General features: G+C 36.6%; 1 protein-coding gene across 6 annotated transcripts in view; it reads left to right on the plus strand.

Annotated features, from left to right (window-relative positions):
- The first annotated feature begins 7,923 nt into the window (after positions 1–7,923).
- Znf518a (zinc finger protein 518A) overlaps positions 7,924–17,995 on the plus strand; it is a 29,104-nt gene continuing 19,032 nt past the window's right edge. The window contains exons 1-2 of one of the 6 annotated variants that reach the window (XM_046450376.2): positions 7,924–7,965; positions 10,507–10,593. The gene's annotated coding sequence lies outside the window, so the exon portion shown is untranslated. Of the gene's footprint in view, positions 7,966–8,108; positions 8,235–8,315; positions 8,744–10,506; positions 10,639–17,995 lie in introns of those variants that run through there. The other 5 variants (XM_046450375.2, XM_046450371.2, XM_046450372.2 and 2 more) reach the window with 5 other exon arrangements.

Here is a 17,995-nt window from a genome sequence, read left to right on the forward strand (position 1 = left end):
CAGAAGGGATAAAAGCCTAGCGTGCTGACACACAGGGGTAATCCCAGGGACTCTGAGGATGACACAGGAGGATCTCAAGGTCAAAGCCAGCCTCGGGGAATTTAGCAAGGTCCTAAGCAACTTAACTAGACTATCTCAAAATAAGAAAGAAAAAGGGCTGGGGATGTGGCTTAGTGGTTGAGTGCTCCTGGGTTCAATCCCTGGTACTCTCCCCCACCATCCCACCACCAAATAATGAAAGGGAAGTGAAAGGCACTGACCCTTTATATTCTCTTGCAGTTGCTTCAGCCAGAGGAGGAGGTGGGTTTTGTTACCTTGCTACCTTGGAGAACCAGCTTGGGTAGGGTGGTCGTGGTGCAAAGATGACTGTCCCCCTCTGTAGCTGTGTTTAGAAATGCAAGGGTGAGGCTCTTGGCTTCATCCCCAGGACACCCCACCACCACCAATACACACACACACACACAAACACACGACCTCACCCTTCAAAACGGAAGAAGATCCCTGTGTCTGAAGAACAAATATCTGGTCCTTATTGTCCAAATCACTCTTGCAAGCTCTGTGATCCAAGAAAAAGCACCCAGCTGCCAGCCTAGGAGATACAGGGTGGGGGATGAGCTAAGAGCTCAAGTTGACCAAAATTAACTGCAATTTACCATCCAAGACTTCCCTGGAAGTTGCAAGCCTTAAATAAATCTTAAAATTCCAAAATAGTTACATCAGAGAGATTCTACCAATCCTTGAATAGGTAGGGTGCCAGATGCCTGGTGCTTCCTACTCTGAGATCCTTCCAGAATACTTTTCTAAATATCTTTCATTTTTTGTAAGCCATTTTTTGGAGGCAGGAGAATTTTTATGTGTACTCCATGGATTCTGTTAATTATTTTTATTATTAATTTTTAAAATACTCTGTGTCAGTACTTGTAAAGTTGGAAGAGTGTTTTCAGCTCCCCTTCCTATTTATCTAGAAAGTGGCTTAATCCTTCTATTACACTTTGAGCTAGGAGCTCAATGTTGATAGCTTATATCTTTTTTCGGTTATTCAGCTGCCTAAGTAACCGAAAAATAGAAGAAAAGTGGAGTAACATCAGTCTACTTATGAACATTTTTCATTTAAATTCGTTGAGTCTCTGTTGTCTTAGAGGCAGTTCCCTTTGTCTTTGAGGAACATAGGCTATGTTGATGACAAGATCAGTCTTCAAGTAGAGGCCTATGGACCTATGGATGTATTCTTCACTCTCAGTTGATTTATTCAGTAATGCAAAACTGGTTTTTGGTACGAACTTCCCCTTTTCTGCTGTGATCTAGTCTTCCTCTAGCCTTCTGTTTTAGTCAACCTTTTCCAGTCCTTTTCCAAAGGACCTGACAAGAACAATTTTAAAGGAGAAAAGGTTTATTGGGGGCTCTCACAGTTTCAAAGGTCTCAGTGCACAGATAGCCAACTCAATTTCTCAAGGCCCAAGGTGAGTGAGGACATCATGCCAGAAGAATGAAAAAACAGCTCAGATGTCACAGAAAGAAAGATAGATAGATAGATAGACAGACAGACAGACAGACCTCTGCTCAACAAGGACAAAATATATACCCTCAATGCATGCCCTCAATGCCTACCTTCTCCAGTCATATTCTACCCACCTCCTATTACTACTAAGTTAATCCCTATAAGGGGATTAATGCACTCATTAGATCAAGATTACCACAACTCAATCATTTTACCTCTAAACTTCCTTGCATTGTTTCTTTCACATGTGAGCTTTTGGGGGACACCTGATATCTAAAACATGACATCTTCATTTCCTGTTAGGAAATCAATGAGACACAAAGCAGCTTGATCATAGTGTCTCCTTCCTCTTTCCTCCTTTCACCTTATGCCAACTTATGTCATTGAAATTGTTAAAATGTAATTCACATGCAAAAAGGTAGACAGAATTTTATAATAATTTTTTGCTCCTGTTTTTCAGGATTAACAGTTATCAATTCAAGACCAATCTTGTTTCATCTAAATTCTCTCATATATCTTCTTCTTACTTTTAAAGTAAATTTCAGTTACACTATCATTTCATTTGTAAATATTTTGGCAAGTATTTCTAAGTGGTAAACTTTTAAAACTATAATACTAGGTATGTATCACTCTTAATACCTACATCTTAATACCGACAGTTTTCAAATATCCAATTGTCTCATAAATGCTCTATGTTTTTGTTTGTCTGAATTATAGTGATTGGTAAGTAATTTATGTCTCTTTTTAATTTGTAGGTTTTCCTTTCAATCTCTTTTTTTCCTTAATAGTTTTGTCAGGCTGAGAAATCATATAATTTGTCCTGTTTAGTTTCTCAAAATTCATACTGATTTTGCCCATAGTGTTGTTTGATATGTTCTTCTGATCTCTATATTTCCTGTAAATTGATAAGACTATCTCATGGGCACTCTTCTGTTCTTCTGTAATACCTAGTTTTCTATCTTTCTTATTATGCTATTGGCAGATGCCAAATATATTTATTTGCCAACCAAAAATTATTCATCCTTTCTCCTTGCTAGTTAGAACCATAATTTTAGATCAGGTGGTAATTGGTCCCATCTCAGAATATAAGTCATGATTGGTTTGAGTCAATCACAATGGCAAACAATTGCCATCAATTATTTCAGAGGTATGTATGTTACTCAGTCATGACCAGTAAAATATAAAGAGAAACTTATTGGGAGAAAAAAAAAGTTTCTCCCTGATTAAAAATGATAAGAAGAAAGACCTTTTCTGCTTTTGCTCACATCTACTTTGCTGCCAAGGGAGGATAAAATACCTGGTGCCACGGTGGCTACAGGATCTCACTCTTTCTCTTGTTCTTTATAAATTATCTTCTCTTTTTCTCTGGAAGCTTTTAGAATTTCCTTTCTGCCATTGATATTCTTAAATCTCACTATAACATGTTGAGGTTTTTTTTTTTAAAAAAATTATATTTCCTATTTGACAACCTATAATTTATTTAGGGAAAACTTTTTTTTCAAATATTTTCTTTTCTCTCATATAAGCCTCCTATTTTCAAATATTGACATATTTACTTTTGTCTTCCACATCTTTTGTCTTTCCATTTCTTTCCTTTACTATCTTATCATGCTTTTCTGCATCCTTCTATGAAAATCCCTTAATCTGTTCTTACATTCACTGAGTTGTTCGGTGGTTTTTTTCCATTTTCTCATTTAACCATCAGTTGTTTCATTTATTTCAACTGCTTTATTTATATATTTTGTATTTCCCCATTCTTGCAATAATTTCTTGTTCTTGTACTATATAATCCCTCATCTCTTTAAGTGTTCTTAGCATGTTTACATCTTTGCTGTAGGTAATTCTTCATCAGAAAGTTTATATTGTTTGGTTTAATATCTTTCCTTCTAATTTTCTTCTTGTGTCTTGGGAACTTGTACTTGTTTTCTGGTTGTGTGTTTGGGTCGGGTTGAAAATCAGGTCCTAGTTAGTGTGTGTTTTTTGTGTGTGAGTTTGAGAAGAGAGGAAAGAATGGTCCAAGCAATGAGCAAGGCAGGCCAAACATTTCTGAGATGATTTGCTCTTAGTTGATGAGATTTTCAGCAATTTTCCTTCATCATTCTACTGATCATATGATTATCATCCACACTGGAATGCTTGACTATAAAGAGAGAGGTGGGGAAAATAGGTATACATCAAAAATTTCCTGGTCAGAGTTATATTGTCCCTTTACTCAACATTGATGTAATTTTTTGGTATGAGAGCAGGGGAAGACTTTTGTATTTTCTGGCATATGTTAAACTCTTGGCTACCCTGTGAATTATAGCATCATCTATTCTCCCCCACCTAAGATATTCTGAAATCTTTTCTTAATCAATCCTAGTTGTTTTTGTGTACTTTAATGTCATCCACATGCTCTCCTCTGTGGCACATAATAGGTGTTCAAGAAAATTCCAGCTGAATAATATTAAAATAGACACTGGAAAAAAACATTGGGAAGGATACTGCTTGAAGCTCAACAAACATTTGATAGATTGCCAAGAATAATCACCTTATAACCTCTTTGACCAAGAAGTATGACTACATTATGGTAGATTACCTGGGCTCTTTGTCCCTCTTTTTTCCATTTCTATATGCACTTGAGGGTAAGGAGTTTGAGCTTGAGGTAAGAGATGAGCAAAAAGAAGAGATTCATTTTTAAGGGACTCTTGATCTCCAAATTTATAATTTAATTATAATTGTAGTTCTTAGGATAGCTTCTTGATAGCTAGTATCAAGCTATCTATGGCTAAAAAACATACTTACATATTTGTAAATGCATATATAAGCTTGTTTATTATGGCATGGTATGATGTGATTTAGAGATGGTTATTTGTAGAGTGAGATGCATTTTCCATTTATATATTATTTTCAGGAGAAAATTTCACTGTTTTATATTGATATGCTTTAGGTCTGTGAATCAGATATTTTAAAATTCCCATCAAAATTGCAAGGGCATTCATGGAAATAGAAAAAATAGTTATGAAATCCCATTGAAAAAATAAGAGGCCTAGAATAGGCAAAGCAATACTTAGCAAGAAAAATGAAGCAGGAGGCATCACAATACCACACCTTAAATTATACTACAGTGCTATACTAACAAAAACTGCATGGTATTTGCAACAAAACAGACACATATACCAATGGTACAGAATAGAAGACACAGAGGCAAACCCACATAAATACATTTATCTCAGACAAAGACACCAAAAATATGCATTGGAGAAAAGATAGCCTTTTTCAACAAATGGTGCTGGGAAAACTGGAAATTCATATGTAGTATAATGAAATTAAATCCCCATCTCTCAGCCTGCATAAAACTCAACTCAAAATGGATCAAAGACCTAGGAATTAGACCAGTAACCCTGAACCTGCTAGAAGAAACTGTAGGCCCAATACTTCAACATATTGGCTCAGGACCTGACTTCCTTAACAAGACTCCTAAAGTGCAATAAGTAAAATCAAGAATCAATAGATGGGATGGAATCAAATCTAAAAGCTTTTTCACAGCAAAGGAAACAATCAAGAGCATGAAGAGGCAGCCTACAGATGGAAGAAAAATCTATGCCGCCTGCACCTCAAATAGGGCATTTATATCCAGGGTACACAAAGAACTCAGAAAACTAAACACCAAAAAATAAACAACCAAGTCAATAAATGGACAAAAAAATTAAACAGACACTTTCTCAAGAAGGATATGAAGAGTCAACAAATATATGAAAAAATGTTCAAAATCCTCTAGCAATTAGAGAAATGCAAATTAAAACTACACTGAGATTCCATTTCAGTCTAGTCAGAATGGCAATTATCAAGAATACAAGTAACAATAAATGTTGGTGAGGATGTGGGGAAAAGGTACACTCATACATGGCTCTTGGAATTGCAAATTGGTGCAACCACTCTGGAAAGCAGTATGGAGATTTCTCAGAAAACTTGGAATGGAACTACCAATTGACCCAGTTATACCACTGCCCAGTTTATACCCAGAGGACTTAAAATCAGCATACTGCAGTGATGCAGCCACATCAACATTTATAGCAACACAATTCACAACAACTAAGCTATGGAGCCAACCTAAGTACCCTTCAACAGATGAACGGATAAAGAAAATGTGGTATATATAGACAATGGAGTATTACTTAGACTTCAAGAAGAATGACTTTATGACATTTGCCGGTAAATGGATGGATCTGGAAAGTATCATGCTAAGTGAAATAAGCCAATCCCCAAAACCAAAGGTCGAATGTTTTCTCTGATATGTGGAAGCTAACCCACAATAAGGATAGCGGGAGAAATAGTAGCTCAGTGGATTAGACAAAGGGGCATGAAGGTAAGGGAAGAGGATGGAAAAAGGAAAGACAGTGGAATGAATCTGACATAATTTTCCTGTGTACCACAGTGACTCTCACCATGTATACATCCACAAGAAATTAATTAAAAAATAACTATGGGTAAATATAGAAAGATCAATAGAGGGAAGGGAGTAGGGGTGGGGAAAAAGAAGGAGAAGGAGAAGTACTGGGCTCTGAGTTAGAACAACATATATTCCATGCTTATATAATTATATCAAAATAGATTCTGCTGTCTCATATAACTAAAAAGAATCAACTAAAAAAAGCCGAAGTTTGTAATTAAGATGGAAACTTTGTGCTATCACCACCAACATTATTGTATCACTTACATTACTGTATGTGCAAAGGATTATGCTGCAATCTTCCAACCAATGGTTAAGTGTGTTTTGCGTAACTGAGAATTTTAGAGATCAAATGCCCTGAAGCTAATAAATAGCATTCAGGTCTTCAGAACCAACTATTTAAAGCATTAATCTAGATACCCTATCCCTATTAACTATTCTTCTCAAGTATAAAATATTCCAGAATCTTTTCTTAAGCTATTATTTAGCTTTCTTTTGTAGTTCTTTTTTTTTTCTAAAAAAAAATTTTAGTTTTTAGGACACAATACCTTTATTTTATTTATTTTTATGTGGTGCTGAGGATCCACAACCCCAGCCCCTATAGTTCTTCCCTTTCTCTCTTTAGTATATGTGCTGCTGAAGTGAGCACTTCCCTTTCTCTCTTTCAGTCCTATTCTTTCCTTCCTGTTTCACTCCTTTTCTTTGCTAACTTCAAGGTTTAATACCTAAGAGGAAAGCAAAAGAATTACTAAGTTTGTGTATTAGGGATGAAAGAAGAGGAAAGGGGAAAGATAAGGTAGATCTAATATTCAATTTACTTAATAAATGTACTTTATTTATTGTATAATATACATGGAGGTTTGCAAAGTTTTATAGATGAATATATACATATAAGTAAAAGGTACAGTGAATGAAGGAGAGGGTGCACTTAATGTGAAAAACAAAAACCTCATCAAAACAAACTTTGCCCAACAATCATCTTTCATTAACCCCCCCCAAAATCGGTTCCCTTTCCTCTACCATGTGCATGCCTGCTTCTGGCTTGATTAGAATTGAAGACCGGGAGAGAGAGGGATGTTGTATAAGTCAAAAGAAAATCCATTTTGTAAACATATTTATCATTCCACCGTGTCCCTTTTGACATTTACATAAGAATTTCTCCTTATGACTACTCTCCTTTTCTTGGTGGAATTTTTAGATCAACAGGCACAGTGAGAAATAGAGCTTCCTAAGACAAAATGAGGATCCTTCACATGCTATTTTTATTAAAGGATAGAGAAAATCTTGTGTATGGCTATGGATCGAAATTTTCCAAAGCATACTCTAAGACAATGAAAAGTATTCATCATACCTATCATTTAAAGTTTTTTTTTAATATTACAAATGATACACATGCTTAAAAAACAAACACAGAACATAAAATAGAATCCAAAAATGTCATCTTAACACCCCTTAATATCTTGTCATATCCCTCTGCACCCCACCCCTCTTTTCTTTTTCTGTAGTTAGTAACAGTTGCTGCCAGACTCACTTGTGGGTTTTTGTTTTTTTTTTTAAGAAAGATAATTTGTGTAAAGAATGAGACTGATTTAATAGGGTGCATTTCTGAAATGCTCTAAAGGAGAGAAGAGGGGCCACATTTGTACTCTTGGTCTAGTCCTGTTGGGGAATGCGGGGGGGGGGGGGGAGATTCCTTTGATTTGGACGAGAGCCTCTCTCACTGTAAAGACAACTTTTAGACCAATTGTTAAATATGTATAAGTTGGGAGTTCAACACGTCTCCCAGCGTCGTGGACGGCAGCTTCTTTCGTTGACTGGGGCTTCAATGGCTGCTAAAATCTGCTTGTCAGTGGCCAGTGGTGGGAAGACGGCATTTGCTAAACCGGAACTGATTAAAATCTCAGAGTTGAGACCATTCCCAGTCAGCAAGAGCTTGCCAAGTGCACACAGTTCCTGCTTCTGGTGTCTACTCTGAAGAGCCCAGAATGGACGTCTGTCTGCCATTTCATTGGCAGTAGGATCTCTGCAGCTGCTGGTGAGCAAAATGGGGAGCAACAAGTCAGTAGACAGGGTAGAGCGCTAACTACAGAACTCAGCCGAGAGTCCCGCTCTATGGCCTACTCTCGCCAAGATGAGGCGCGGACCCAGCCGGCCTCCGTTGTCTTCCGCTCGCCTCAGGTGCAGCGCGGATCCCTCCGCCGCAACGTGCATTCCCGATAGCGCTGCGCTCGGCTTTCCGGAAATACCCGGATGGAAGGGTAATGGCCGCCATCAGGGACTCGCAGGCAATGGGGACCACGACAGGTATTCCCTGTGAGCGGGACCGCCCAAACCGGCTAGGATGCCGGGACTTCTAGAGCACCAGCTAGGAGCCAAAGAGCGAATTTGTGGGGGCTCTCGGGTCCCCAATACGGGCTAGGGGATCCGCCTCTTGTGATAGGAAGCGCCTGTTAAAATAGTCCCGGCCATGCAGCGCTTCCGCCTAACTTGCTGCAAAGTTTTTCTGGAGAAGTCAGTCTTTTTATTCAGCGCTTTTGCAGGCTGCTAGGGCTGGTCTGTTCGCTTCGTAGCTGGGGGTTGTTTTAAGTCTGAGCTTTTTGAACTCTCCACTCTCTCACATCCTAGGGGCTGGGCGGGTGCGCGGCACAGTGTGCCTCCGCGCGCCCGAGGGGGCAGCGGAACCCCGGAGGAAGGGGCGGATCGGGCGCGGTGTTTGGGGCGAAGCGGGGCGCGCGGCGCTCGAAGCACCACTCGGCGGGTACCGCGGCTCGTCGAGACTGCATGGGCACCCCTCAGGCCCCATCCCTCGAGCTGTAGGTTCGCTAGCCCGACTCGACGGCATCCCTATTATGGTCTCAGTCTATGGTCATTGGGGGCTGTTTCTTGCAGAGGTGCCAAGCTCCCTGGCGCTCGCACCCTTCTCGCCCCCTTAAGAGCTGGGCAAAGGTGCTCTTACCTGTAGACCCCAACCACACTCAATGGCAGATGAGTTTTGGTGTAACTGGCTTTTTTGCACTTGAAGTGTCCATTTTGAAACTGTTCTTAACATGGTGTCCTCTTTGTCGAGTAGGTAGTCTCTGACTAGGTGTCTTTGGTAATTGAAAGTATATGGGGGTGAATGTACATAAGATAAAATGTTTTAGGTCTTAAGTAGACCAGTGAGACAGTTGTATCTTTAAAGTTCCAAAAACAAAAGTTGAGGCTCGGTTTCCCTTTTTTATGTTTAAAATTTGGTCTTTTAGTGTTTGTGAACCATTTTAGTGAAAACATGGTTGAGTTTCTTACCAGAAGTCTTAAAAAAAAGAAAAAAACTCTAGGAAAATGAAATTAGTGTTTAAAGGATTCATAAGAATGTTGAACTTTGTATGATTGTCTTAGTCATGAACAGTGAAGACAACAAACACATCAGGTTAGGAAATTAATTTGAGAGTCTGTGCATATTAGTCATAATCTATAAGATATTGTTTGAATTACCTTTTCTGCAGCAAGAGGTTTAATTTGAGCGTAAAGTTAATATCTTCAGGTTGAATAGATAACTACCATTTTAATTGACTCATGGAAATTCCTTGTCATTGTCAGAGTTTAATTCCAGATCTATACAAATGGGTTCATTTTCTTTCAGCAAATCTTTTTTCCCCTGAAATTTACAGACATTATGTTGCATTGATATTTTCAGGGCATTGGCATTTTGTGGGGGAAGGTAAACAGTAGACCACGTTGGTTTTTGCTAAGATTGTAATTACCAATTCAAAACATTTTATATATGGTTGTATGAAAAGATAAAAGGACAGTGACCACAATGAATATCTACTGTATGAATGTAGAAGTGCTTCAGATTTTTACTATGTCACATTTCATATCCTGTCTTTTCTGGTAATAGTATCCTATGATGCCCAAAGTTTTTCTATTTTGAAATATGAAGAGAAATATTTTAGCCTGTATCTGTAATTTGACTTCAAAATACAACTTAAAATGCCCTTTTAACATACCTTTATTGTTATTTTTTGGTTTGTATTTGTTTGGAATTTTTCTCATTGGAGTATTGTGTGCTTTAAGGCACTAATACAACTTTTTTTTTTTTTTAATTATATGAGACTTGAATTTTGCCTAGGTTCCTTCAGGTACTCTACTAAAAGATTATTGACAAAACACTATAATCAGAAGAAAAGGACTATTACAAAATGTTGAAATTTTACTTATTATCTGATCCAGGTGTGTAGGCAGTGAATGGGATATTGACTTCACATGATGAGCAATTTTCATAGGACATTATACCAGAGTGAGAATTGGTAAGAGGTAATATGGTAGTAGGATATCAGGGTTGGGCCAGACTAATGTTCCCTCTCATATTAAATAAAGGTATTAACTAGATTGATTCCAAGCTTTGAGTTGTAACTTTTGTAAATATATAATGTTGTCACTGGATATCAATGACAATGTAATATGCATAGGTTCAGAGAGGAGGTTTTTCAAAATTATGCTATATTGAATGTGAAATGTTACCGAATTGAGTACAGAAATGTTTCACTAACAGTTTTTGTAATCAGAATTTTAAAATCTTGCATTTTGTTTGCAGATAATCATCTCTTCCTTTGATCACGGTTGCTGATTGTGACATTGTCCAAGCATTAAATTGTGTGCCTTTTATTCCTTCAAGAAAGAGGTATTGTAAAGACTGAAATACCTGAAGTATTTGATTTGTTACATAGTAAGTTCATATGTTTTAATACTGGATTAAACTAAAATAGTTATTTAAATATCAGTTTTCATAAATTATAAGTTAGATTTTTTATTTTTGGTCTTAATAAATTATTTATACATGGGTTTTCCTTTTAATAGAAACCAAAAGGTAATTTTTGGTCTTATAGTTTATTATTTAATATTTTTCTTAAAGCTCTAAAGATGAATTTTAGATTTGTTATTTTTATGAATGTAGAGGTAGTAATAGGGGCATCTGAATAATGAACACTGGAGATAAAAATGATAGAAACTTATTTTATAGCTGTATAAATGGCCAGAAAAGTGACTGTGTTTTTGGTCTGATCAGTGCTAAGTAGTACACCTAAGAAAAATTATGAAATATGTATTTATATTAATAGCATCTACATTATGAGTCAGAAAAGGGTGTGGGAATCACTATAGATTTATTACTAATTTCCTGGAGACAGTCATCTGAATATCCTGGTGTGGACAAAAGAAAAGGCAAAAATCTGGTAATAAATCCATGTTATTAGAGGGAAAGCTATGGAAATGTAGTGGGAAATATTTTACCCTGTACTGATTATCTACTCCTCACACACAGATGTCCTTGTTTGTATTTGATAGGTCTTAAGATATTTGAAATCCCAGAATTCTTGGGTATCTCAGTATCTTAAAATTCCTCTCATCAAGGGTATTAAATATACTCATTAATATAGCACTAAATGAGGAAAAAGATTATGTATGTAACAGCTGAAGAGCTGAAGTAAACCATATCACCCTGCATTATTATTTTATGAATCATAACTGTGTTCCTCCTTGATCTTCACAGATGGTTTTCTTTTTCAGGGCCACTTTTCACAAAGGCATGAATTTTTAATTTTGTCAAAAAATTTATGACAACTATTTTGAGTAGAGAGCAACAAAGCTTGAGTTGAGGTACCAGTTTATCAATGTTTTTTACTTGAATAACATCTTCTATAATATTTGTTTGAGCCTCTTGCTAGAAGATTTACATGGGTACTGTGTTGTTCCTGAGTAGAGAAACTAATGCTGAATACTAAGAGTTTTATATTCCATATTTGGTCTACATTATTCAAAAAAAGAAATACAAGTACTTAGAACAAGAGCTTCGGATGTAGTGAAGTAAATAAGAGACTGCTGTATGATGACTTAGCAAATGATTTGGATTGTTTCATCTTGCAAAGTTTATGAGCAAAGTTTGACTAGAAATTTGTTGTGATTGGTCTGGCTGTGGGCTGGGGATATAGCTCAGTTGATAGAGTGCTTCCCCCGCCCCCCCCCCCCCCCCCCCCCCCGCCTCCAAATAAATAAACCTATTCCCTGGTCTGGCTGTGTGAGAAAGTGTCAGAATATTAAAATGAAAGTGCTTAGGAGAAATACTTGGCCTTGGTAATGCAAGCCTGTAATTCTAGCTACTTAGGAAGCTGAAGCAGGAGGATCACAAGATGGAGGCTAGCCTCAAAAGAAAAAATAAAAAGGGCTAGGTATGTAATTCAGTGGTAAAGGGCCCCCAGGCTCAATCCCCAATATCACCCCATAAAATGAATAGAAGCTTAAAAGAATTAAATAGGCTTCCCAGGGGGAATCTCATTTCAAGAGGTAGTAATAGCTAAAACCAAGTATTGGCTTTATAAAAAGTTAAGTAACTCCAAAATATAGTAAAGCATCACTAGTTCCTGTTGAAAATTGGGTTGTAGGTTTTGACTGGTAGAAGACATACAGATTTTTGTCTGTTTAGTATTGCACCATTTGGGAAACAACCCTCACTATTCTGAGTGATTGGTGAGCTGTCAGTATTATAACTCATCCCAGTTACAGCAGTGATTATGTCTTACTCAAGCAGAGCCCATTAGAATTCTTTGAAATTGATGTATGAATGTGGAAAGAAGCTCCCTTTTCTTTGAAGTTATTAATTTGGGAGGGAGCTAGTGACATTCTTTCCCATGTGTATGTGAATCCCATTTGTAGAGGGAGAATGTGAAGCCAATAGAGATGAGAAATGGATAGTGATAGAGTGCCAATTTCAGTCTCAGGGAACATAGACTCTTGAGCTAAAATTCCATGTGTAATTCATTTGAATGGGATTGCAGCAGAAAGTGTTCTTATGATTATGTGACCCTTATAAATTTAAGGTGAGTGCATTGCATGGTCATTCACATACTCCATATATTTGCTTCTTTCCTCTACCTTATAAAAGATGCTTTTCACTTACTACTTATTCATCATTCCTTCATGCATTTAGTTCTTTCTTCATTCAACTTACAAACAGTTATTGAGTGTTTATTACATGTAAGTATGTGCAGCTGCCTGAATGGTTAAGATTCTGAATGAGGCTGAGTGGATGGTGGACTTTATCTAATATAGCACATTTAAGAAATATATTTAGTTTACACAGACCAACAAACATGCGTTGAGAATAATCAGTGCTGTGCTTAACATTTCAGTAAGAATTAGAGGAGTTTGAAGAACTCAAAGTGCTTTCAGATAAGGAATACAAATTCATGTGTAGGGAACAACACAAAAAAACAGATAAATGAATGCACAGTTGTTTTTTTAAATCTGAGTTCATTTAGGAAGGAAATTAGGGTTGGCCCATGTAGGCAGGTTTTTTTTTAAAGGAGTCATAACTACACATGGGTTTTGACTTGTAAGTGGAGTTTTGATAGGCACAGAGAATAATTAAAGAAACAGTGGAGTTGGAAATGATTGTTGGCTGACTCAAGATGGGATGGAGATTGCTTTGTAACATTATTTTGGGGGAGTAAGAAGATAGTAGCAAATAAGATTTGACTTTTTAGGTAAATATGTGTGGCATTTAGAAAGCCAACCAGGAATTTCATTTCTTTTTACTTAGAGGTTTCTTTGAGTAAAATGCTTATATTCCTTTTAAGATAATGCCATTTAGGGATGGTAAAACATAAAGTAAATGTAACAAAGTGGTGTAAAGTCATTCATTGTGGAAAAAAGTTGGTTGTTTATCTATTTTGAATTTTTAAAAAACAGTAATTAACTTGGAATGCTAATGTATGTTTCATACATATTTTTTTTCTTACCTCACCCTTTTCAAGAGATCTTTCAGTATAAACAGATAAAACCATACCCTCTTTAGAAATACAGCCAGTTTAAAACTAATGTAGCAATATATTTATCAAAATATTTTAAAAGAGACAAAGAACAAAACTGAAGCAATATTTGATTGCTTATAGAATTCATTTTGAGCTGGATACTAGGAATAGTATAGAGATTAATATGTCACTTTGTTATTAAATGTTATTGTGTTTTAGACCCTTGCCTACCTTTTCCCCTCACGGCCATTTATCTGACCCTCAATTTGGAGAGCATCATTTGAAATATTCCATTATACCAGAGTTGGCAAACTTACTATAAATGGCCAGATAGTAAATGTTTTAGGCCATATGGTTTCTGTCACAGTTATCAGCTGACATTATAACATGAATGCAGTCACAGACAATATGTAAATGAATGTGTGTGGCTGTGTTCCAATGAAAATTTCCAACATAGGCCACAGTCCAGATTTAGTCCACAGGTTGTAGTGTACCAACCTCTGTGGTAGACTTAATCAGGCATTTCACAAGCTCTCAGTCCTGTGTGCCTACCTGCTAACATCTTTATTCTCCTCTCTAGTTACTACAAATGATACTTTGCTCCTTTCCAAGTTCAATTGCAACTTATTCACTAGTTTCTATCCTTTCTGACCTGTTGAAAGGCATTGTTACTGCATTCATTCCTTTCTTTTACAGTTTTTTCATTTTACAAGAATTGATTCTTTCCTTATTCTGGGAACACTTTCTTTATTTGGCTTTCAGAATATTACATTCTGATTACCTTTAGTTTCACTGTTTATTTATTTTCCATTTCATTTGATGGTTCTTATCTTTTTCCTCTCAGTGTTGTAATGTTTTAAGGCTCAGACTTTGGTCTTCTGTATTTATTTCTTGTTTATTTCATCCTGTTCCAAATATATAAATTCATATATCTCTTCTTGACTCTTAAAATTTTATCTTCCACCTAAACCTCTATTCTATATCCAGTTACACATTCCACATTTCCAGTTGGATGTCAGATAGACATCTCAAAGTTTACACAACTAACACTGGCCTTTTGATATAATTCCCTGCTACTTTCATAGTCCCTTTTTTTTTTTTTTTTTTTTCCCTTAGTAAAGAGCAACTCAGTTCTTCCAGTGACTGGGGTCATAATTTTTAGTTATTCTTGATATGTTTTTTTTTCTCTCTCAGAAAGTATGTCACCTGATCTTATGGGTCATATTTTTCAAAATATATTCAGAATCTTACCATGCCTTATTGCTTTCATCAAGACCCATCATCTCATCAACTGGATAGTTGTAGTATATTAACCTTCAAACTGGTCCCTTGCTTCTGCTCTTAGATCCCTCTTAAATGCTGAAATGTGATCTCTTTAAAAAATAATTTGGCTCATGTTACTTCTCTGCTTCACTAGCTTCCCATCTCATACATAGTAAAACCAAAGTCCTTACAGCATCGTCCATCAAGCCCCAAGCCCTATTTTTTGAGGAAGCAGTACTAGTGATTGAATCGAGGGCCTCATGCATACTAGGCAAGCACTCTGCCACTAAACCACATCCCCAGCCCTTTGTTAAAATTCTTATTTTGAGACAGGTTCTTGCTGGTTTGCACAGACTGACCTTCAACTTGTGATCCCCCTGCCTTAGCCTTCTGAGTAGCTGGGATTCCAGGTGTGTACCAACACAACTGCTCCCATGTTACTTCTTTGACCTAACTCTTACTGCTTTACCTTTCATTCCTTCGTTCAGTTGTGCTGATATTTTTGGTATTTCCCAAATAGGCTAGACATGCTGTACACTCAGGGTCTTGGTGTTTACTGTTTCTCTACTTGGAGTACTGGCTCCCTCATTTTCTTAAGATTTTGGCTCCAGGGGGCTGCAGTTGTGGCTCAGTGATAGAGTGCTTATCTAGCATGTGTGAGGCACTGGGTTTGATCCTTGGTACCACATAAAAATAAATAAATAAATAAAGGTATTGTCTCTGTCTATAACTAAAAAATTTTGGCTCCAGTAATACTTTTTTGTTTTGTTTTTGTTTTGGTTGCTGAGGATGAACCCAAAGCCTCCACATCACTCTCCAGCTCCTAATAAGACCTTTTTAAGTGAGGCCTCCCTGACTTCATATTTAAAATTGAACTCTCTGGTTCTGTCTTTTCTTCCCTGCTTCATTGTTTTCTGCAGGGAAAACTGTCACCTTTAAATGTATTATATATAACTTATTTACTTTATCACCTAAATAACTAGTAGAGTATTAACTCCATGAGGGGAGGGATTTTTGTTTGCTTCATTGACTTTTGTATTCCCAGTGCTTAGAACAAAGACTGGTACCTAATGGTGCCACCTATAAGTCCAGCACTATCCCAGATGCTGGTGTTACAGCAAAGAACATATGTGTGTGTGTGTATGTATGTGTGTGTGTGTGTGTGTGTGTGTGTATAAAACTAATAAGGACAAATTTAAATTTAAAATAAAAAAAGGTTATATAAGTTTATAAATAATCCGGGGAGGTTAAATTTAAAAGATGAAATGGCATAACAATGTAACACATTTTGCCAAGGCACATGCCAGTAATCCCATCTACTTGCAAGACTGAAGCAGAATCACAAGTTCAGAACCAGCCTTGGCAACTTAATGAGACCCTGTCTCAAAATATAAAATTTAAGAAAAAGGACTGGAGCTGGAGCTCTGTGTAGGCACTTGCTTAGCATTCTCAAGGCCCGCAGTTCAATCCCAAGTATACCAAAAAATATCCAAACAAACAAATAAAATAGAACCAGATCGTGATAAGGTGGTGAGCACTGACTACCCTTTTTGTAAGTATTTAAGGAAGGGAAAGATTAGTGAGTATTGCTGAAGTCTCACGTCCCTGTAGGAGAGAATTGGAATATTCAACTGTTACTGAATTTAGTTAGAGGAAAGGGAATGACATGCCTGGTGAAAGGAAACAGTATGAACAAGGTAAATTAAGGCATGTATGTATGGGTAAGCATCTTTTATATTAAACAGTTATGCATCATAGTTCATAGCATGAGAAATGTTTCCCTGAATCAGGAACTGTGTCTGTGTATTTTAATCTTTAATTTTAAACTTGTTCATGCCATCCTACCTTAATGGTATGTGGCTCACATGTACACTAAATTACATTTGCATACTTAAGCCTACTTTTCTGTTTTCTGTGTTTGAGTTACTTTTTAGGCCACATTGATTGGAAGGGAGCTGGCTTTGGTTGTGTATATCAATTCTACAAAACTTTTTTTCTTATTTAAAACATAACAGGCATTAGTTCCTCTGGTGAATTTTTTAAAAACTTGAAACAGCTACAAAACAAAAAGACATTAGTTTTTTTCCAAGTTATGAAGACAGTAGCTATTTCAAGGGCACTTATATAAGTCTTAGGGGTGTTTTTTTTTTTTGCTTTGTTTTCTAGATTCTTGTATTTTTCAGTAAATTTTTTCCTGCTGCAAGCTACTTTGATCTCCAGTCATATATAAGTGTTTCATACTTATTTATCTCTACAGGAAAAGAGTAGGTAGCTCAAGAATGCAGTAGTTATAGAAAAAAAAATCATGACTGTTTTCCTTTCTGTGTAATGTGACAAGTTACATGCTGAGTCACAAATATGGCTGTGCTAAAATCCGAGTTTTTTAGTTCTTTCTTAGTGTTTAACCAACTAAAGTGTAGTTAGTAGCACATAGAGTCTTCTTTTTTAGGCTCTGTAGAATGACTTTGCTTTTTATTTTGTTGTAAAGAGCAATATAACTCTCCAGGAATGGTTCCTTTTGATTCACTCTGTTCAAATCATCCTTATCCTTGGCATTTTGCTTTGGGAATTTCTTTGTACCCAGTGTAAGAGTCCTATGTTAACATTGCTACTTCCCTGTTTCCTCATTTTTAATTTTAATTGTTACTCTAGTTTTCTAATTTTCTCACCTCTATTTTTACTCTTTGGCCAATTTATCTTGCCTTCTGGTGCCATTCTAAGAATATTTCTGAAATAACTACTTTTGAAACTTCTCTGTCCTCATAAATTAACAATGGCTCCTAGTTACCTTTCATATCAAGTTCACATCTGTCCTCTGTAGTCTTTCTTACTTAACCACCCATTATGCATTCATTCTTTCTTTGATCTAGCACTTGAGAGAAAAATGCTTTCCTTCCAACTTTTCTGTTTTTCAGGTTTAGATTGCTTTTGCTTTCTTTCTTACATGTTTAAGTCCTACTTCTCTTCAAAAGACCTTTACAGAACCTACCCTTTTGTGAAATAAACACAGTTAGC

This window comes from Marmota monax, unplaced genomic scaffold (assembly GCF_021218885.2).
Source record: "Marmota monax isolate L192 unplaced genomic scaffold, Marmota_monax_Labrador192_F-V1.1 WCK01_AAM20220418_F8-fsc00004, whole genome shotgun sequence".
Taxonomy (NCBI): Eukaryota; Metazoa; Chordata; class Mammalia; order Rodentia; family Sciuridae; genus Marmota; species Marmota monax.